The following is a 23,531-nucleotide window of genomic DNA, read 5'->3' as shown; positions in this document are numbered from 1 at the left end:
AACTCCCGCCGATGATGATGAGGAGTGCCGCTGCGAAGCGGGAAAAACAAGGGCATAAAACCTAAATGCAAATAGCCAAAGGTTCGATGTAAAAAAAATCGTATACACAATGCATATAAAAGAGCAAATAAAATGAAAAAAAAAGCGCACAAAAAGCCAAAAAAAAAAAAAACAAAATAAAAAACAATCGAAAGAACAAAGAAGCGGCTAGGAAAACAACAAGATTAAAATGAAAACAATCATGACAATCAGGGACCGCAAATGTCAAATTAAATTATCAATAAATTCCCACCAAGGAGCCATGCCGGACGCAAATTCGTCCTTGCTCCTGCCGCCGATGGCACTGGCAATATCAAGTATACGCCACCGTCAGTCCACCCTGACCATCACCATCACCATCGACAGAAACGGCAGCGCGATGGTCATCACCACCCACGCCATCGATGGGGGCGTTTGTAGCACATAATGAAATCATTTACAAAATGAAAACAACAGCAGCAGAAGGAGCAGCAGCAAACCAATGAGCACTGTCCAAAAAAAAGGGGAAAATATTTTAAAATGTTGCACCGATAACCTGTCAAAGGCTATGGAAATAATAGTTTCCTATCTCTTTATTGAGTTACTTGTTCTAGGACTAAGGACCTCTTTACAATAGCAAAGCAATCTTATGTTTTGAAATCGTATTCTTGTATAGTTTCTATTTTCCCAATTGACACTTAAAAAGGGAGTTTTTATCCTTATTTTGATAAATCAAGTTATAGTGCTTATTTCAAAATTTCGCTCTGTGCAGCGATTGAGACAACAAACGACAAAGCAGCGATGGCACGATGCGTATTTAGAATGATTTTGCCCGTGGGTTGCATGGGATGTGGTTTGCTTTTTCCGCTGGTCCATGTCCCGTGTCCCGTGTCCGATGTCCCATGTCCCATGTCCAATGTACATCTCGATGGCATTCCGGCGCACTCGTCACTGGGGCGAAAAACAGAGGACTTTGCACGCCATTGAGCTGACGGCGTTGCTCCGGCGGAAGGAGGAAAAAAGGACGAAAGGCACACTTGCAAATCATAAAACAACAGACGCGAAGAAAATGTTTTTTAAATCTTCATAAATATTCATTATGGGAGCGGGGCATGGCAAATAGTTTGGGGCTGTCGGCGATGCCAAACTGGGCCTGGACACTGGCCAGTCCTGGCGAGTCCTGGCGAGTCCTGCGACTCCTGGATAAACAAGAAGACGGGCAAGGAGCTGGTAACCATTGGCACTCCGAAGGCGGCCAGTGGGCGGTAAGCTTCATTTCGCAGATGGCAGTACAAGAAGTTTGCCAGAAAACAAAAACAGAAACGGCCAAAATAACAATAAACTGGCTCGAGGAGCCTAAGTAAGAAAAGAAAATGAATTGGGGGCGCCTTTCAAGTGTGTGTCGGCCTTGAAGCGTGAAGATGAGGCCCGAAACCGAGTCTAAGTTCATGTCCATGGCCAAAATGGACAAAATGGGCAGAATGGCCAATGGAACGAGACCAGCAGCAGAAAAAAAGCAAACAACTATAAATAACACAGAACTCCGATGGGCAGAAGGGCGCACCACAAAGCTGTCAATTAGCAGAGTTTCTTACTTAATTTTGGAATTTTCAAATATTTGTGGGGGCCGAAACAAGAAGTCCAAAATACCAATAAACATCATGGCGTGGTCAAGTTTTGAGGGTTTTGCAAGATGTTACCAGATGTAACACTAAATATTTGTACACTAGGTTGCTGCTCTAAGTAATGAAAAGATGGACACTGTTCGATTTTGCCACATGGGTTTGTTTATATTACTAATATATTCCACTATTTTCATTAAAGAAAACTTAAAAATATTAAAGTTATAGTTTAATATAGTTCATCAAGCAGTTCGAGTTAAGAGCAAATATCCCTTTTATCAAGAGAACATTTCCCACTTAAAATAAAGATGCAGAAAGCTTTAAGCTTTCGTAATCTTAGAGGGAATTTGAAAGCGGTATCTCATTTGAAATTAGGTTAACTAAAATGAACACAGTTATATGCATTAGAGGATATCCTAAATATTAAAATTTCTTATTCATAAAATAGAAATAAAAGAAATTCTTACGAAATGCACAAACATTTCTTCGTGTGTATTATTATTTCAAACATTAATTCTGATTCATTTTATTTAAAACTAATTTTAAATATATTCCAAATGCTTTAAAGTAGAACATAAGCACTGCTATCCCTACTATCTCGCCGCGAATAGGTTCCATAATCCGACCACTATTCTCTCTTAAGTTCTGCGGCGAGAAATTTTCTCTTCGCTTGTGGCACACATTCATTGCGATTGCGGCTGTCGAACGGCAGCAAACAAAAAGAGCAACAGCAACAACCACACGCGCCAGAAGAGGCTCTAATACCAATTACATTGTGCGGTTCGTTCGTAAACTCCCCCCTTCCCTTCCTGTCAGTCTCGCTCGGCTAACTGTTGAATCAACGAGTGGTTGCCGACGTGCCGTTCGCCCGAGCTCTTGCTACCTACGACGCACAAATCGTACGGTCTTCAGTCCTATTCGAAACGCGATAGCAAACGGTTGTGCGCTCTCGTCCCACTGCCACCGAAAAGAGGTGTTTAAATTGAAACTGCACAAGTTTAAGTCGAAAATCGAACTCGCGTCACTTTATAAATAATAGTGTTGAATTGAAGTCGTTGAGGTAACACCTGAGAAATCAACTCTAAAATACTTTGAAACAGAAGTGTTAGCAAAGTGAAAGTAAACAACTATCATACTGAAACTGCCAAATCTACCGTAAGTTTTCGGGCTTTTCAAACCGGCAAACAAAATCGCGGTTCGGGATTTCGGTTATCAAAACTGCTCCTCTCGCGTCGTCCCTTTACCGTTTTTTGGCACCTACGCGCGCTCTCTCGCTTCGCCAAAAATTTTCCGCTCTCTCGCGAAATACCGTTGGGCCTACACCGCTGGGCAAAATTGTAGCAGCTCCACACCGTCGCATACACATTGCCATAAATTGTGATTAACCGCAACGCAAGCGAAAGCGACAGCAAGACGAAGATTTTTAATTAAATTAAAAGTGAAAAATACCAGCAGCCGCAACAACGGCAAACGTAAACAATCATCGCTGGCAAATTAAATATTTAAATATTTGCACTCGGAAGATTGTGCGGCATTTTAAATTAGGACTCCAGGTCGCTCCAGCATCGCTGGGCATACGAAAGTGACATATCCTACGTTCCGAGTCCCGTGCTCCAGTGATCCCCAAACATAAGCAAACGCCAAACATAGATGGTAGATGGTGTGCGTGCCAAGCCAAAACAGCCATAAATAAAGCGAGGAAAAGCAAATAAACAATCGGGTCAAAGTGCTTAGTCAGGCTAAAAGAGCCCCAAATCCGACAGGAACAATAATCCGGAAATTTCAGTGCGAGGTAAGTCCCATCGTCACCTGTTGAGAGTGGGAGTCGTCCTTAATACAATTATTCATATGCACATCCGCGTTGCATTGACGAGTGGCATTAAGAAAAATAAGGCAATTGCACAATTTAATTGGAGTCATTGTTTTTGTTTCGCCGCTCTGGCTGCATTTTAAATGGCTGTGCTGCAATCATTCAGCTGCATAATTAATATAAAATAAAGCTATATGATTGCCTTTTTTTGTTTGGTTGTATTCCTTGTCGCTGCTTTATTGTTTGTATTTTTTAACAATTAATTAAAAATATGTATGATGAGTTTTCGTACTTCAATTGGCTGCCAGAATACTATTTTATTTCGTTTTGTTGCCAGTTTATCATTTTTTCCGAGCATAAATTGCCGTTTGCCATAGGCTTTGGCCACGGCCAATTGCAAATTGCAAAAGGTTTAAAACATTGTAAAAATGCAGTTTATATAGAAAACAATTATGCGCCAGTTGCAAAAACACCGAGCGGATCTGATTGAAATGGCATAAATCCAAAAGGAAAACCAAATGTCTCGATGTGACAATCACAGTTCGTTTACTCGCATAATATGCCAGTCCAGCTTAACCGATTGATATGTGTATAAATTATAAATGCTTGCTGATAATTTTGCGGTGGGGAACTTTGTTTTTTAAATCTACCATGAAATTCAGTTGGAAAAAAGATGCATTAAAACTCATCATTGTCAATCGTATTTAAATGGGATTAGCTTTGTCTAATACAATTGTCAAAAAGGACAAATTCATAAATAGCTGCAACTGTATAAAACCTGGTCACACTTTAGTAGAATTGCAGTTATATTGATTTGCCTTAAATTTTAAAGTCTCTTCCCCATTTCCCGATTTCATTCGAAATTTACTCAATCATTTACGGTGTAACACAATATTTTCCACCAAGAAAGGGCTGAGGGCAAAGAAACAGTTTCGATATTTACATACATGGATAAACGTGGTGAAAATGGGGTTTTAAAATAAACGCATGCATATCGTATATGTATCTTTTCACACGGGCCCATATATAAATGCGTATATGGGCAACTTTAATTTCCGTTTAATACTGCGGGCAGCCGCCGAAGCTTAAAAATGAAAGACATATCAATAAATAAGTGCGTCCCGCCCGCGGAGGAAAATCGAGGAGCCAATATCCCAGAACATTTTCCACAAACACACACACACGCACGGGCGAGCTCACACGCACACACACTGGCATAAATGGCACATAATGGTTAAATAATTAAAGACACACGAAAGCCACAGCAATCACATGGCATAATAGTTAAAGACATTCATATTTATATTTATTGAGCTGCATTCATCGGTTGGTCGAGTTCGACAGCTCAAAGAAGCTGGGTTCGGAAAAATCGAATTTTTGAAATTTAAAAGCTGGAATCGTTTGCCCATTTTTTGCCCATGTTTGCCCACCAATTAGTTTTTTTTGCCCACGTCCAGTTTTTGAGATATGAATTTTCGAACAAGTTCGAAAATTTTCGAAGATCAAAAATTTCACTTTTTTCAAAATTTTTTTTTTTTAATCGCAATAACTTCGTTTGCCCACGTTTGCCCACCCTTTAGAATTTTGAAATTTTCGAAAATTTTCGAAGATCAAAAATTTCACTTTTTTCAATTTTTTTTTTTTTAAATCGCAATAAAATCGTTTGCCCACGTTTGCCCACCCTTTAGAATTTTGAAAAAATTTATACTTTAGAAAATATAAGACATTCAAGTTTACCTCGGTCTACTTTGCCCACCCTTCGAAATTATTTTTTTTCGTTTGCCCACTCTTAAAAATAAAAAATTTCGATTGCCCACCTCTTAAAACTAAATAATTTCGTTTGCCCATCCTTTAAAATTAGTTTATTTCGTTTGCCCACCCTTTAAAATTAGTTTTTTTCGTTTGCCCACCCTTCGAAATTAGTTTTTTTCGTTTGCCCACTCTTAAAAATAAAAAATTTCGATTGCCCACCTCTTAAAACTAAATAATTTCGTTTGCCCATCCTTTAAAATTAGTTTATTTCGTTTGCCCACCCTTTAAAATTAGTTTATAATGTTTGCCCATCGTTTAAACTTAGTTTTTTCATTAGCCCACCGGATCGGCGGACCAATTATCAAATTTTCTTAATCATTAATAAATTTCATGCAAGTGTTGATGAACATACATATATATAGTTTTTTGTATATATACATATATATTTATGTACATACATACATATATGTGTTCATCATAATCAAATAATATTAGTGCTTCTGTCCGCCGATCCTAAGATACATATGTAAATTGGCGCCACAACTTACAGTTATTACATACATCTGTACAAATTTGGTTTTATAGATGGAAAATCGAAAAAACCATTTTTAAGGGGTGGGCAAACGCTTTTAACTGAAAATATATATTTTAAAGAGGTGGGCTAATGAAAAAACTAAGTTTAAACGATGGGCAAACATTATAAACTAATTTTAAAGGGTGGGCAAACGAAATAAACTAATTTTAAAGGATGGGCAAACGAAATTATTTAGTTTTAAGAGGTGGGCAATCGAAATTTTTTATTTTTAAGAGTGGGCAAACGAAAAAAACTAATTTCGAAGGGTGGGCAAACGAAAAAAACTAATTTTAAAGGGTGGGCAAACGAAATAAACTAATTTTAAAGGATGGGCAAACGAAATTATTTAGTTTTAAGAGGTGGGCAATCGAAATTTTTTATTTTTAAGAGTGGGCAAACGAAAAAAACTAATTTCGAAGGGTGGGCAAACGAAAAAAACTAATTTTAAAGGGTGGGCAAACGAAATAAACTAATTTTAAAGGATGGGCAAACGAAATTATTTAGTTTTAAGAGGTGGGCAATCGAAATTTTTTATTTTTAAGAGTGGGCAAACGAAAAAAAATAATTTCGAAGGGTGGGCAAAGTAGACCGAGGTAAACTTGAATGTCTTATATTTTCTAAAGTATAAATTTTTTCAAAATTCTAAAGGGTGGGCAAACGTGGGCAAACGATTTTATTGCGATTTAAAAAAAAAAAAATTGAAAAAAGTGAAATTTTTGATCTTCGAAAATTTTCGAAAATTTCAAAATTCTAAAGGGTGGGCAAACGTGGGCAAACGAAGTTATTGCGATTAAAAAAAAAAAATTTTGAAAAAAGTGAAATTTTTGATCTTCGAAAATTTTCGAACTTGTTCGAAAATTCATATCTCAAAAACTGGACGTGGGCAAAAAAAACTAATTGGTGGGCAAACATGGGCAAAAAATGGGCAAACGATTCCAGCTTTTAAATTTCAAAAATTCGATTTTTCCGAACCCAGCTTCATTGAGCTGAGTTCGACAGCCATTATTCAGAGCTGCCAGGACTCGCAGGACCCCCAGGATCCGGTACTCCGCATTCGGTATCCTTGCCTGACCATTCACCATTAATTGTATCATGGCCCACAAAATGCAATTTAATTTAAGAGCCAGCTACTCTATTAAGTTCCAATTGTTATTCAAAATTCCTAACGCCAACTAGCGCATACCTCATGTTCATTGGGGGCGTGGCAGCTCCTGTTGTGGTAATTGTTTTAAAGCATTCGTACATAAATTTGGCTAATTAAACAGGACCGCACGGGTGCGCGCACACACACACGGGAAAATATTCCATAATAATGGAATAATGTAAATAGTAGCCTCGACCGACCACAGACAACTAGCCAGCATTTTGGGACATCTCGAATGTCCTGGCCGGTTCCGTGCGCATATGCATATGGTCGGTTGTATTGGCCACGTCGATGGCCATAATAACAAAGCATAATTCATAACAATAAAACCAGGCGTGCACGCACTGCCTGCAATTGGCTTTAATTCAATTGCCCGTGCATCGATTGGTTCTTGGTTATTACCTGATTTCGAGTCCACAGCCCTCATTCGATGCTCCTCCATCCGATCTCGTCCTTTGGCCGTTCCGTCTCCAATTGCTGGCACATATCGAAATTGATAAATGCCGAGCTCGGAACGTTTTAGTTTAGTGCGCCACACTAGAATTCATAATTAATTACCGACATTTAATTACAAATTGTATTTGCCGGATGAGAGATTAATAGAGCTGTTGGCAAGGGAATTATTTGGTTACTTAGTGACTAAGGCTGAAGCTCAAGTGGACAGAATTGTGTGGAAGTAAGAGCCTTACACATAATCACTCCCAGATCGTGTGGTTTACTCACATGTGTAGCTAAATACCATATTGGTCACTTTGGGTCAGCAAATTTTAAGCAGCTTAGTTCTTTTGATTTTATGCTGGCGTCTTTGAGCAAAACATTGCAAACTAATACTCACTTTGTTCTGTTATCCTTTCGGTGTCCTTACTAATGTATATGAATTAGCTTTCTTTTAATTTTTGAAATTCATTTCTCCGTGCGACGGTTTATAGTTTCGCTCAGCCATTTCCCAACTATTGACTAATTACAAAAATAAACGAGAAGAGAACGAAATCTAGATGCCATAATAAGCAACTATTTTATTTTTGCTCTTTCTCGTTCGTTCGTTTCAACTTGGCCCGATGTTAAAAATTCTGGCTAAATGGCAAAAGGAAAATAAGGAATGTCCATACGGAGTTGCCGCCGCAGTAGATTTCTCGTATTTTTCCAAATGACCCAATAAATTTGCGCTCATTATGACGCCAAGCCACGCTTTCCACTGCCTCCTCCTTTTGTTTGTGGCCAGCTGAAATAGCAAAAAAAAAAAAATACAGAAAAAAATAAAACAAAAATGTGGAAAAAATCAAGCTGGGGAAAAAATGAAACAGAAGCAGCGAGTAAGTAAAATAAATGTGGCAGCAATCGTAGCGCGGGTAGGAAAATAAAAATGAGCCAGGATCGCAGGTAATTGCTGTGAGAGGGCCAAGACCGAAGGGCCAAGAATCGGGGCAATGAGCATTGCCTGGCACATAATGAGCGTGAAAATAGTGAAAATATGAAAACGTCTTCGGGCGTAGAATTACTAGGGGTGAGGGAGGGTGTTGGGTGTTTGCAACACACAATCTTTGATTTGCTAATGGCTAATTCTGCTGCCTGCGCAAAAAAGTATGCTACGATTTTTTTATTGCCAATATTTTAGCAAGGCGACGTGCGAGCTAGAAAAACGCGTCAAGAAATGGTCTTTTGGCTTTTGTATAAAATGATTATAGTTCATATTTCAGCTGGTAATTAAAAAATACAATTATTTGCAGAAGATGGCAAAGTTTCTTGGTTAGCTTAAATTTATTCCGCTTGATGCCTGATTTCAATGCATTCGGTCGGACTTCACATTATCCTGCTGTTTTTGTTAGCCAGCCTGCGCTCGAGTGAAATCCATGCTTAGGCGCTTTATTACGGCTAATTAGGATGCCGTTGCTGTTGCAGCAGCAACTGACTGCAGTTGCAGATTGGGCCTGGCTAATGCAATGGCCCACACACACACGCACGCACACACATGCGTCGTTTGTTTAGCCATTCAAGTGTGCACATTTGAATAATTAATTTGTGCAGTGGTAATTTACACGTTGGTTGACTGGCTTTTTGGTCGGCATTCATTCATCAAATTTAATGATTGTCCGCGAAGGACAGTTTTAAATTAATATATCCAAAAAAAAAAAAAAAAAAAAAAAAAATTCGGTTGTGTGGCCTGTGAATCGCTCTTGGCACCGTGGCAGCATGTTATTTGATTATTTTGCTTGGGCAATTGCATTCGTTTGCGGCAAGTGATGTGAGTGTGGGTGTGAGTATGGGCTGCGGTATGACATGGCATATTTATGACACTGGTAATTAAATTTAATTGTTGCACTTCTCTGCCAACGCCCCCTTAATTCGCGTTTCGTTGCGGTCGTGGGTCCATAACTTAGCCCACTAACGTTCGTCCTGCACGCATCCTCGTTTTGGTTATCCTTACGCCTTTAAAAGCAGTATATAATGGTGTTTATATATAGGGGTTTTATTTTTACCCCCGCCTTGTGTCCTTGGCGACTTGTCAACGGGCATTGGCTTCTGCTTTATTCGCAGGCATTTGTTTTCTTCGCGGCTTTGATTGTCGCCCTTGTCCATTATGGCTTGACACACTCTACTTAGGGCCGCTTTGCGTGTTGCTCCTTATATGATAAGGTTGGCTCGGAGTCCGCCAGGATAGCCCTCGTTTTGGCCCGACGACCAGTTGTCGGCTTAATTGCAATGCTAAACGCTAAATCATAGCCTCACGTGCACCACGTAATTAGCTTAAATTGTAAGCTGTTGTTATAGGATTGAGCTTGCCCCAGTGTGCATGTGCGCGTGTGTGTGTGCGACTGCATGTGTGTGCGTGTCGCTAATGAGCCAAGAGGTCAGTTGCACCACACGATATAGAGATTTCACATCTTACCAGATTTTCCATAATATTTAATTTCACTTTCCAATTTTACAGATAGAACATTTCGTGATGTAAGCTATTTAGGGCAATATGAAAGAAATTTAGATACCATATTTGCTTTATTTTTTTTACATTATTGCTTCGTGCTATATATATAATAATTGCAAATCACAAGCAGAAACCATACTATAATAAAATACGAAATTTATTAAACAGCTTCTGTGGCAAGTAATAACAAATATTTGATTCGAGGCATTTGAGTTGACATTTGTGGCTGGCCATTCACTTGCAACACAGATGCTTCGACTTGGCAAGTTATGTACATTCATTTAGTCCGATTCTTGTGGAATGCTTGTGTTCTTTAAATCTTCAAAATTAATGACAGACAGAACTGTTAATAAAAAGATATTCACCAAATAAAGCAGTCGTGTCTTTTTGCAAAGGAAAACCATCATGTTTGACTTGCCCCCAGGTGTTTTGATAGGAATATTATCTCACAAAGAAGAAACATAACATTTTCCGAGGAGATAAGAGGATACCTTTTCAATTGCCTGTACTAGTGTGTCTATCTTTGGCCTTTAATTATCTGGCTTTTGATTTGCTTGTGTAAATGGAGCGCAATTTGAAGCCCGTTGCCTTGGCATCTACTTATTTCCACTTGTTATTTAAATTTAAAGTGGCTTTTGTGGGAGAACATCCCGAACAGTCTTTAGTATAATTGCCTAAGATACACATAAGCAAATAAACAAACAATTCGGGCTGTGATTAAATTCGGTTCAATTAAGTGAACAAATCGAATAATAAATAAATGCATCCATGGCAGATAAAGGCATATATAAATTTATATAAATGTCGTGGCCTAAATTGTATTCCCATCTTTGTTCATTTGCGAGTCCAAAGCTAAAAGGGAGTACAAATAAAAACGACAACACTTTCTTTATTATTTTATTTTCGGTTTCGGTTCTGTGAAGGGGTATTGCCCGCAGGAGCCCAAATAATTAAATCCAAAAAAAAGTTCAGAAAAGAAAACAAAAAAAGAACAACAATATAGGAGAAAGTAACAGTCGGCAGACGACGTAGCGATTGCAAGGACAAGTGAAATCGAAAGTGAGGAAATGCCCGCCAGCAGTTTTTGACAGTATCCTTGACTTTTGTTGGGCTCTTACCCGCCGCTTTTAAGACCCACCACCCGCACTCAGTGGCCACCACCTACCCACGAGCCACCCACCCATCGATGGTAATGAAAAACGCGCCCTTTGTGGGCTCCCTTAATGGGCGCGGGCGCCTTGCCAGAAATGCTTGTCGTGCCCCGGTGTCCCAGTTTGTGGATACCTTGTTTTGCCTTTTATTTTGCGCCCTGCGCCGGCACAAAACTTTTTGAGTAAATGTCTTTGTCAGCAGGTGTAGGTGTAGCTGTAGGCGTAGCACCAGGCTGGTTTTCCTTCCTTCCTGGTTCGCTTCCACCTACCGTGGCGCTTTTTCCCCGTGTCCTTGCTGCTGCCGGCGGCGGCTTCTTGCAGTTTCATTACCCCAAAACAAGAGATTTTTGTTTAAACTTCGTTTGGGGCACGGCAAAGTGGGGCCAAAAAAAAAAAAGAAGAATACTTTGCATCATTTATGCGGTCTTTTGCCGTTTGAGCCTTTTTTGTTAATGCCAAAAGTTCGGGCTGTGCGCCCTTTGGCTGACTTCTTGGCGTCGCCGGCGTCGACCTGTTAAATGTGTTTATTTGAAACACTTGAATTATTTAGACACATCTGACTGGCATTGCCTTTGATTAGGCCATACATATTCCATGCATTCATAAAACCTGCTGCTCGGACAGATTTTTCGACAGCGTTTTATGGCCTAGGTGGATGGATGGCAGCTTCGCCTTTGTGTTTTGGCCAAAGTCAGCATAAAATTTAGCACGCAATTACCAGCTGGCAGATAAGTCGATAAGCCGCTGATGAAATGGAATGGCATGGCATGGTGTGGTGCCGCGCGGAATGAAGCTCATTAAAATGCAACGAAATGTCACCTATCTGAAATTGAAGCGCAATCTTAACGGACCTAACAGCCAATTATAGCAGGCGGGACACGGCACAAATTCCACGATAAACATCCTGCGCCACCGGGGGTCCTCCTGCATGGACCAAGGAATGGCCACAATGGGAGTCGCCTAAATTAGAGTGCAAGCTTGTTAACGATAAAAGATGGCTCATACAAGGAAAATACGAGTGTAGACGAGTGCACTGAAGAAAAAACCACACAAAAAATAATAAAATACTTTTCTAAGGTGAATTTAACTTCTAAATGAACAGTACTGCATACTGGACTTACAAGTAAATTAAGAAACTATGTAGTATTTTTTTTCGCAGTGTACTAATACCCGAAAAGTACCAATATATTCGCCACTATTTATGTATATGTGCTGGCTTTGGGTCATTGGAGGTCACTGCTCTGGCTAAGACGTTTGCATAATATGGGAAAGATTTCCCCGCTTTGGCCTTGTACTTTTTCGGTGGGCTGCTGCGTAAGTAGAGTCATATTAAATGTCAGTAAATGGGAAACGAAATGCTAGCCCCAGTGGGCTTACTGGCGGCTTGGACTCCGTTGCTCCTCGCTGGTTAACAGCAGACCATAAGCCCCGGAATAGAAAGCGATAAAAATGGCTTGGCCATTGTGTTGCCGCTTTCTGCACCATATTGCCAAGTTTTCCTTTCATTCGGCCTCGCATTGTCTGGTCCCCATGCGTAAAGTGAACAAAAATTGTGGGAAAATTACATTTCGAGGAGACCGAGAGTGGTGCGTCCAGAGAAATCCCGACTTAGCCTATTAGCATTCATATTAAAACGAAAGTGGAGCCATATTGCGTGTACGCAGTGTGTACATTGCCAGAATGTGCGTAATTCTCGTGCTCCAGCTTCCTGGTTGTGAATTTGTGTGCGTGCTACTCTCGTCCAGAATCTGTTATTTTTGCCTTTTGTTGTTGTTTTCGGCAGACAGCTCAGCACTTGGGCAGATTTTAGGATTAACGTGAGCTCATCTGCCCAAGGAACCACTTCCCCCTATCCCCCCCATTTGTGGATGGAGCGGTGGCGGAATGGATAGGAAAAGTTAATTCCTTTTTGAGTAATACGCGTTCTCCTTTGAATAGGCACGAAAATTGCATTCTTTGCGGCCCCAATTTTATGTCATTTGGGGGGGCTAGCAAACTAAGCTCGGTTGTTTACTTTTATTAAAACCAAGAAATTGTTTAGCAAAGTCAACTTGTCGTATGAATCGCGTGCATAAATTGAGAGGGACTTGCAAAATTACCAGAGATTTAAAAGCAATAGTCAGGACTTCCCAGTCTTGTTTAGTAAAGTTGGTGATGCATATATTATAGTAAATATAAAAACGGTTTACATTTGGTTGAAGTCCTCACAGATTTTATTATTAAAGTGCTTGGCAAAGTAATTTAATTTATGAAAAACCTAGCTGTTGGTTGATTTTAAATGTAAATAGATTTTGTGTGTTAATTTTTATTTACTGACATGAATGTGTAAACAATAATACCAATCTTTTAAACTCAATACAAATGCCTTGTTATACCAACTTAATGATTAATTTGGTTGGCTTGAGATCATCCGCTGGGCAACTACTTAATCGTGCTGACTTTGTTGGAACCGAGAACTAACCGCAGACATGGGGCGGATCCGGAGCCGAGTTTTGGCAGACTCGGTATCAATGGAGGCGACTCCCACGCCAAATGGCCAGGACAACAGGCACTTGGCCTGACTTGGTTGTTTGCGTGTTTTGCTTAGGTGTCGTCGCTTATGTGGCCTGCCCAGGACACTTAAGGGCACTTTAGATGTGTGTGTGTGTGTCCTCGATAGAGGGATATGGTGGGACAAGGGACGAGCATATGGTAACACAAGGATACAAAGTGGTCAGCGGAGCCATTACAGCGTCAAAAGTGCTTATCTACACAGTTGTTCAGTGGCGGTTGTTGCTGTTGTGCGGGTGTTGCCATTGTGTCCAAAGCTAAATAAAGCGCTTAATAGCGCTTACCCACCTCTAAAGCCAGGACCAACAAACACAGAACAGCGCCCATGTCCAGGACATCACGCTCTGCGTTTTTGCCATTTGTGCGCCGAGCTTTTGTCTTTATGCCATTAGGCGTGCAAACACACTCTCTCACACACTGAAAAACGGGCTGGCGTAGTCGGTTTTTGCCCAGCGATTTGCTGTCTTTGCTGTTGCTTTTGTTGCCCGATCGATTAGCATATCAATATGCAGTGTGTGCACCGAACTTCAAACTCCGCACCCTGCTCCAGCTCCAGCTCCAGCTCCTGCTCCCAGCGCAGATGGGCCATCCTCAGGTTTCTGGCTCTCTATTCAGTGCCACGCACAAGTGACACATCGTTATGCGGCCTGATAAACATGGGGCTCCACCTACTTACAACCTCGCACACACATATTGCGCATACGGCACGTTGTCAACGTCAAGTGCCTGAGTGCGACAAGAAACTTAATGAAATGAGCGAATTGAATAGTTCACATGCAGACATCGACGCACGCACACTCCTTTCTCGCCAGGATATTGGGTTTTATTTTATTATATTTCTCCTGCCCAGCCATACTTTGCTTATTCTCTCTCTATCAGCCAAGCATTCGAGTATTCCGATTCAGTTTCTGCCATTGTGTGCACCATCCAGGCGGCACATGCCGCCATTTGGCAGAGTAATATCAAATTACAATGACTATCCATGTGGATCATGTGCCAGTGTGCGTGTGGCTGTATATGTGTGTGTATGGGTTGATGGTGGGCGAACGAACAAACACACCTTGTTTGTGTGTTGGTAAACTACTTAATGGTGTGTAAATTTGCCGACGCGCTTCGACGCTGTTCGGTTTCAATTTTGCGGCTGAGAAAAATTAATTTTGCTACTCCCTTTGTGGGCCAGACCACTCTATCCATGTCCTGGTTGGCAAGCGCTGCGTATGCGTAATGGATTTGTGCAATTAAACTGAAAACAAGAGCAATGCACATCACACGCATACGAATTTGATCACAGCCAATGGTATGGTAAGCAGCAAACAAACAGTCAGACAGTTAGACAATCACTCAGTGAGTCAATGTCTAACCTGTTGGCTTAGTTGGAAAAGTTGCCAGTAGTTGCACCTACCATTCCTGCCAGCTCCATTTCTCCCATCCTAACCATTCCGACCACCACCACTGCATGCATTATTAGCAAGTTCGGCTTACCCACACTCCACTGTGGTTGAGAATGGAATTCAATTTCAGCCTGACATAGGAATTACAAGCAATCCAAGTTGACTCCACCAGCAGTAGCAGACAATACAGAAGCCAAAGGCAGAGCAGCAGAGAACAGCAGAGAACAGCAGAGAACAGAACAGAACAGATATCCCCCAACGCCTGCCTTCCTGTATCTCCGATATATTCCTGTGTGTCCTTGCCAAAAAACTGTTTACGTACCAAATAAATTTGCCATTAGATGAAGGGGAGAATTTACACGACTTCAGCCAGGCCAGAACACATAAACAATGCAGCTGCAAGTCGGCCAAGAAGAGTGAAGCCAAGAACTGAGGGAAGACTGACTGGCTGAAATACCCTTGAGTTTATCGAAGCAAGTCAAAGGATCCTTAATGAAACATGCTTCTGAATGGGCGATTATAACTGCAAATTTTCAAAGTCTTCGAAAATCGTTCCCAAATGATTAAAAGGAGAGTAATTAGTTCTATGGCAAAGTAGCAAATACCTTTCGGGAAGGGTATAAGGATATACAATAAGGACCACCAAGGATGCCTGTGTCGATAACGCTTGGCGAAAATTTACGATGAGCACACAGTGAAATTGTCACATCGAATCGGAAAACAGCAGCTGACTACAGACTACACCTGCCTGAAATCCGGTTGTGAATCTTCCCAGCTATATAGATGAAGCTAATGAAATCGCATAGCCTGGATCGGGAAAAATCCCCTATAGTGGCGGATGTTGAAAATTGAATATGCTGCCGTGCACTCATTGGCCATAAATTGTCACTTTCAGGCTGTAAGTGTCCCACTACAGAGATACTATTTCTTAGCCTGCTGCCGCGAATAAAAACAAATCAAAGGCTCTTCGGCGCTTTAAGCGTACACATTTATTTCGGCGATATATATATATATATATATCTTAGTTCAGTTTGGGACACTGCAGAGGATTTTGTATAATCAGAAAACCAGAAAATTCCTTATTGCCTCACGACATGTGCACACAGATTTCATTGTGTCTGGGCAAAAATCTTTGAACTATGAAAAATTGATATTAGCTAAAAATACTTTCAGTCCTTGTGGCCGCCTGGCCATGTCCTTACCAGTCCTTTTGTGTGCTGTTTGCCCCTTTGGCCCACTACCACTGCCAAGGCCTTTCTCACAGCCAGTTGGAGTGTGTGCACAATGATTAGACGACGGGTCCGAACACTGGCCACATTGTACAATTTACTCTGATTCTTCCTGCCGACCAGGGGGACTCATCCCCCCTCTTAGCTCCCCCGGGACGTGTGGGGATACTTCCGCCCACATTTTTTTTTCGGTTTGCTTATTTTGGCTGAACTTTATTTAATAAAGCAATTTGCGCTTGGCTGACATTAGTTATTGTTTGAGCCCCAGGCCGCAGTGTCTGGCCCGGCGCAGATAATTTGTGGAGGGTTTCCCTTACTTTCGTGGCCAAATGGCCAGTGGTGAGTGAGTGTGTGTGTGTGTTTGTGTTTGCCGACCAATTGCCACAACTTGTTAAGCAATTAAATTTAATTTGCATGATAAAAAATAAATGTAGACTGGCTGGGCGGCGTAGGGTGTATTTAAATGCGTATATATAGCTTCTGACATCTGCTGAAGTGCCACTGCCCTTGATTAATGGTGATTAATGGCCGGCAAAAGTTGACAATGTCGGGCGACAGGTACCGTGTACTAACTACAAAAGCTGATCAATCAAGCGAACGTAGCGATTTTTGGGCACTGGGAATTGGAGGTATTTCGGCATTTTGGCAAGTCATGCCGAATCCTGGGGAATCACGCACCGCCAATCAAGTAAATTAGTTGTCGGTGGGAGATGTGCCAAAAATTTAAAGAATTTCTCACGGCATCGCGTTCGAATTGAATGCTAATCTAGCCCATACCTCCCCCCCCTCGTGCAGTTTTTTTCAACGCCTCTGGCGAGGCCTGCACCTTTCTGCATAACAAATCAATGGAGGAAGCATTTTTTCACGTTGCCTGCAACGGTTTTAAGCGCACATCCGCAGCGGTAACGCCTGCGGCTCTACACTTTTCGGCTTTTTGCTTTTATTGTTGCCTCTTGTGTGCGTGTGTGTGTGTGTGTGCGTTTTGCCAAACTGTCAATCAATAGAATTGTTCGCCACTTTTTTTCTAGTTTTTTGTATTTGGGTTGGGTAGGTAGGCCCACCGCAAGGACGAACCGCCGAAACGAAATCCAGATCGAGCCGAATGCAAGCGAATCGAGTCGAAAACATTGTTGCCGTTGCATGTGGCATCCATGGGCCGTCAAAGGCAACGTGCATCACGATGGGGCGATGTTATTTTTCGCTTTGTGGCTGCGCTTGGCCCGTTACGACATTTGCAAACTGCACACTGCACACCATCACCGGCAACACACACACATACACCCAATATAACCGGCCAGAGCAAAAAAGCCGAGCGAAAATGCCGAGCTGGCGGAAAAAAAACTGGCCAACAAGTGCCGTTGATCTATGAGGGGTCAGGGCGGGACTGTGCTCAAGTTTAGGCTTTAAGCCGACTTTTGGCCAGGCCATTTAAGGCAGCAACAAAGAGTTCTAAACTGTGACAAAAAACGAAACTCCTTCAAGTCTTAAATAAATCGTATTTTCTTCATACATCACATAGATTATAAAGTTGCAAATACTATGCTATGAAATTTTTACAGCAGATGCATTAAGGAAGTGGTCCCATGTTAGATAGATTTTTCCCAAGTGTAGTAGTGCAGTATCTTACAGCTCTTCGAGCCATCAAACTGCTCGTTAACGCTCCGGCAAGGAAGCCAGCCACTGATAGAGACGGAAAGTGAGATGGAGGAAGCCGGACGAAGGAGAGCCGAGGAGGCAGGAAGGATCCCTCCTTGAGGCCGCAGGCTGCGTTCTGCATGCGGCTTTGATTTTTGTCTTTGTTCACGTTTTTGGCCATGTACGTTGTGTGTTGGCCCGAAAGGCAAAATCAATATATCCCAGTGGCTTGACGGTATTTCCCTCTTAATTTCTTTTTTTTTGGCTCGGGTTCTTTTTCGGTTTTTGGTGTGTGTTTTCGGCCGTGATTTGCCTGCGCCTTGGCTTTTAGCCTGCCTCTCTGCCTCGGTCGGAAGTTGGCCGTCTGTTGGTTGGTTTTCTCGGCATGCAGGCATTTATTCAGGCACTCCAATAACCAATCCCCAGCCCCTTGCAATTGGTCACCCCCTTCCCCTCCTCTCCAATAACCCCATGATACTACAGCTGACTGGGCTTTGTGTGAATCGGCCGTGATTATGTCTAATAGCTGTCCAAGTCGATCGATGTTCCGTTCCGTGTGCCTGACAGTCGGGCTGAGCAAAAGCACTGGGTGTGTGCACATGGCCTTCAGCTATCCTTGACTCACAATCGTAATCGCAGAGTAACTCCATTCGATCTCTGGCACTCTGATGCATAATAAATGAGCCAGCCGCACTTTCGCCTAATCATATAATAATAACTTAAGTAATGGCCAGCATAAATAAATGAATCACTAATGAGCTGAAACTGTTTCCTTTTTGGCAGCCGCAGAAACGAGCTGCGACGCACTAAAAATGCGCCATTTACGGCAATCAAAATGATTAAGTGCGTTCCGGGTGTAGCATTGCTAAAGTTGCGTATACGACGCGTTGCCATTGGCCCAACCCGGCCATAAACGCCTGGCCAAAAGAAATGGGGCGGCGTGCGAAGAATTATGTTTCGCCATCGGGTCGACGCTTAAAGCAATTTAAAGCGCTCCACGTCGGACGCAATTTTGTTAATATTTCCGAGGAGGGGGCCAACAAAAAAAAAACAAAGAAAGAAGTTAAAAATACGCTTTAACTGCTACAACAAGTCCCCGGGGAGTGATTAAAATATAATAAATTTCACTTGAAAAACGAACCAAGACAGAAGCGGCATAAACCGAAAGGAGATTAAGTGGTTGGCCAGCATAAAAACCGCACATGCAAACCCACTGCCATATGGACATGGACTCCGCCGTAGTCGTTGGTCCGTAGTCGGTAGTCCGTATTCTGTAGTCCGTGTCCGGATTCGGGGTTTTTTGGGTCCGACCAGCGGAGCCCACAAAAGTGTGAACATAATTTAACATGCAGCGGCGCGCCAGTTTTTGGGTTTTTCGGTTTAGACAATATTCAAGGATTGCCTCGTTTCTTATCAGTGGAGGCGCCCCCTCTGTTTTTAGGCCTTCCCAGCGCTACCACCCGATGACTCCATCCACAATCCGAACGACGCCTCTGTCCGTCAGTTCTGCCGGCGCTTTGAGCCGGGCGTTTGAGTGTTTTGAAGCCTTATGTGAATTTGATTTGCGGCATTTTAATTTATGAACATGTGAAAGAGGCGCCGTCGAGTTACCAAACATTTTGCCAAAACATTTCCTGAAACAAGTTGCGGTTACAGGGCGTTAGCGGTTAGAGGGGAGCCTTTTCCGCCGGGTTCAAATCCCCTTCCCACCTCCATGGAGCAGCCCCAGCTGACGGAGTCGCTTTTTGTGCTGAATGCCAAATCAAGCAGCTGCCTTATGTGCTTTAATTTTCCCTTTTTTCTCCATCTTTTCATTTGACTACCCGACTTGAGCAATTTTCGGTATGCTGGTTTTTGGACTTTTTTTTTGTTTCTCTTTATTTTATTTTTATTTTCACTTTTTTTTTATTTTTTTGGTTTATTTATCCAGAATTCAGGCAGTGTGTCTATGGATGTGGGCGTTTCGTCGGGTTATCAGTGCTCGCATAAATCTTTTATCAACCAGTCGCAGCTGTGTGGCAACGAGGGGGATTTTTGGGGGCTCTGTGCCCCCTGTTGCTGCTTCCTAATGAATACGCACAAAGTTGCTAATGAAGCTGCGGAGTGGGAAGACGCAGAAGTTGGGCATACGAATATGAATGCATATATGTACATAGGCATACATACATATGTACATATGTACATACCTACATAAAGCCAGATGGAGACATCGGGGGCGTGTTCCAGGCCTTATAGCTGATCTCATGCATATGCGACAGATAGAATAATTATACACTAGGGGCTGAAATGGGATTAGAATGGGCCAGGCACCTCCAGATGGAGCTGTGGGTTTCAGGCTGTGGGCTGTGGGAGTGCAAACTTTGTCTTCGATGTCTTAAGTGTGGCCTGCTAAAAAATGCTAATGCGATAAATCCACACACACGACATTAAATAAAGCAAATGTATCTGTTGGTATACAACAAATATTAAAGTCTAGCCAACATTTTTAGAACTTAAATATGAACATCTGTTATTCCATAACACAATTAAAACTCTATTTATTGAAGCTTGCAAATGCAGTTATATAGTGTTTTAAATTTAATTGCTGAAATCCTGGTTTTGTGTATACATATTTCATGTTGAGCAGAAAATGTCTTAAATGCTTACATAAAAACAATAAAATAAAAAAATATATTACATGGATGGATTATTACTTCTCTTTATACATATATTTTGTTTTATAATAACATTCATCAGTTTGGACATTTGTTTCTCAAACTTTTTTAGCCATTCAGCTACATTGCTTTGCTGTAGCCGAAACTTAACTTAATTGAGAACCATTTGACCAAGTTTTTTACTTTCTCAACTTGCTGCTGCATAATTGCTTGGCTAGGTGAATTGATTTCGTTTTTGTTTTGCTATTTTTTATTAAACATTGTGCCTGCTTATGGGCAGCGATTACCCTCAAGGCTGCAGAAGGGGAAGCCGCAGGAAATAAAGGCGAGCCCAAGTAGCTGGGCCAGAATGCTTATTGTGTGGCCCTTACTGAGTCCGAGGAAAGTCAGGTCCTTGCTGCAGGCGAAAGGGTCGATGAGAGGTAGGTGAATGCCAGCTAATGGTAAATAACTATAAATAGGGAAAAAGAAGAGTGGAAAAGTGCCTTCGGCCCGAGGCAAAGTCAATGACGCACTCCGGCACTTCAAGGCAGCAGCCTCATTGGTAGCTACAACAAAAGCAAATTCTAGTGTGCTTAAAGCGTAAAATTGTTTGTTATAAAATTCAATTGCAGCTGCATTTTCCTTGTACTGCTCTCGCTGCAGTTTGCTCTTGGCCAAATGCAATCATCTGCATAAGAAATGCCAAAAGCTGCAACTGAAACAGCGCACGAAAAAAAGAAAAGTTTCCAAGTTGAGTTGGCTACTTTTGTCTTGAACTGAGATTTGCCAAAGTTTAAACTTTAAGTATATCGGAGCCTTGGAAAAAAACTTATGCACTTCTTTTTTCTGCATATCAAATGCTAAACTGCAATGAACAGCAGCACAATATGAAATTGTATAGCTTATATACATAGCTTAAATTGTGAGATCTTATCTGAGCAAGGATTGTGCCTGCTTTAAATTCGTTATTTAAATTAAATTTCATAGTTGAAATAACTGGAAAGTTGATAACCCATTTAAAACATTCAATTACTCGCTAGGTGTCCAAAAGTAGTGAAAAAAGGACTTCCACTTTGATGGAAGACAGTAGAGCAAACTAGTTATTTCTACTGCCCCTTTATTAAGGTTATGAATCAGAATATTGAGGGTTCTACGACCAAATTCTTTCCTCTGAATATGTTATGGCAATCCGCAAAAGGAATGTGAGTGAGTTCCATCAGCGACTCATGTGGCATATTACCTTTAATGGGGACTACTTTGAGGTTGTTTCCACCGGGGTTGGGCTGAGACACACACGCAATCCACTCGAAGCTCACCCGCTGGCGTCATAAAAGTGCGTAACAAGCGGCAACAGGTTGCCAGGCTGCTTCGTCCTCGCAACAAATTGCGCATATCAAATTTACGGAATTGTCGCAGCTCTTCCACCTCTTCTTCTGCTGGAATTCCCGCCAAGCCTTGGCAAACTAATAGATTTCGTTGCCTTGGCACTGGGGCACACACACTCGACTTTATGGCCAAAGTGTTGGGTAATGGGCTCAAATGGTAGGCGTTGTCAATGGATCTCGTCTAAAGGCAGCTAATGCCGCATTTCAGGGCTCGTTGTCTATACGTTTCATGTTTTTTATAAGCGTTTCGCGTGACAGCGCCTGCATTTACATATCCTCGACATTAGAGCCGCCATATTAATGATTTTATAGTGTAATAACGCGTTATCACGCCGTCACTCACACTCGTCGGCCGCATAGATATGGCTAATTCATTTGTTACTAACTGTTTGCTTTTATTTTTGCGTATTTTTGTTTTTATTTTTTCATATTTCCCAACAGCTCCATTTTGACAGTTTGCATTTTGATTGAGTTGTTTTCACATAATTCATGAGGACAGGCAAACGGAGCGTGTTTGCAAAATGCAAAACGATATGGATGTGGATATGGATTTGGTATGTGGCCTCGTTGTGGATTTCTGTCCATGTCTGGGCATTAATAAACATTTGATTTGTGATTTGTTGCGCTGCATTATGCAAATTGTTGTCGTGCATAAATTGCGCAAATTATATTCTGTCTGCCGACTTAATTAAATGACAAATTCAGTTTTTTCGGCAAAGAAAACAAAGGACGGCTATGAAATGCAATGGAGCTCCAATAAAGGCCATATATGAATAGACCTTAATGAGCCCAGTCGGTTTGATTTCGAAAAACTGGACGTACTTTAATAAATCAATACAAAGTTAATATCTGGAATATTTATAAATACTCGTCGAACAGTTGTGAGAACACTTTCAGCCGTTGTTAATTGCAAATCGAATGGTCGTGGAATATAGTCACATCATTTAAATATTTGGAACAATCAGCTAATTACGCGTGTGTTCTATATATATATATGCGTTTGATTTCAGATTAAATGCCAAAATACTTTTTTGTGTAATAAATTGTCTTAATTACTGCTCCGCCTGGAATAATTTGTTAATTACTGCCGTGTACTAGACATAAAAGCTATTTATAAACATATTTATCTTAATTTTTTCATCTAGTCCAAGAACTATTTTTGTTGATTTACCCCGTTGTCATGACATTTGTTTAAATCATCATTAAATCAGCTTTCTAATTGCACTTTTGAATTGAAGGTTATACATTCTTTGTGCGTCCTGTCTTCGCAGCGAATTTCTTGGAAGGAGAGAAGAACTAGTTTGTGGAAAAGATAAACAGCCTTTCATCGCATCCCTATCGCCATTCAATGGGCTCCAGGTCCACTTTCTCCTCCATTGCGGCGTTGCCTGGCTACGATTGTCTGGATTGTTGCCTAATTCTTTTGGCTCCATTCAGTTGAGTCCGCTAATTGCTATAACTTCCACTTTCTGTCCGCTGCTTTGTCTGTGTGTGTAAGAGAGTATCTATGTGTTGATTGCGCTGAAATAAATGAGTTTTCATGCTAACCGAGCAAAAGTTGTGCCAATTATAGTGGCTCAAGGCCCGAGGCTGAGCTTCCCGGTATCGGGTTGAGTTAGCGGAAGGAGCAGCAGGATGAGGATACAACTCTCGCCGCTCGAAAAGTTTTCGCTTTTGTCTAATTTATATAATGCCATTGCCATTTAGCATA

General features: G+C 41.4%; 1 protein-coding gene across 3 annotated transcripts in view; it reads left to right on the top strand.

The window, feature by feature from the left end:
* Positions 1–2,570: 2,570 nt before the first annotated feature.
* LOC6618712 (lachesin) overlaps positions 2,571–23,531 on the top strand; it is a 126,050-nt gene continuing 105,089 nt past the window's right edge. For all 3 annotated transcript variants that reach the window (XM_032723047.1, XM_002042935.2, XM_032723048.1), the window contains exon 1: positions 2,571–3,432. The gene's annotated coding sequence lies outside the window, so the exon portion shown is untranslated. The remainder of the gene's footprint in view (positions 3,433–23,531) is intronic.

Source organism: Drosophila sechellia, chromosome 3R (genome assembly GCF_004382195.2).
Source record: "Drosophila sechellia strain sech25 chromosome 3R, ASM438219v1, whole genome shotgun sequence".
Lineage (NCBI taxonomy): Eukaryota > Metazoa > Arthropoda > Insecta > Diptera > Drosophilidae > Drosophila > Drosophila sechellia.
The sequence above is the reverse complement of the archived record's forward strand: the minus strand, read 5'-3'. Positions and strand labels throughout refer to the sequence as shown.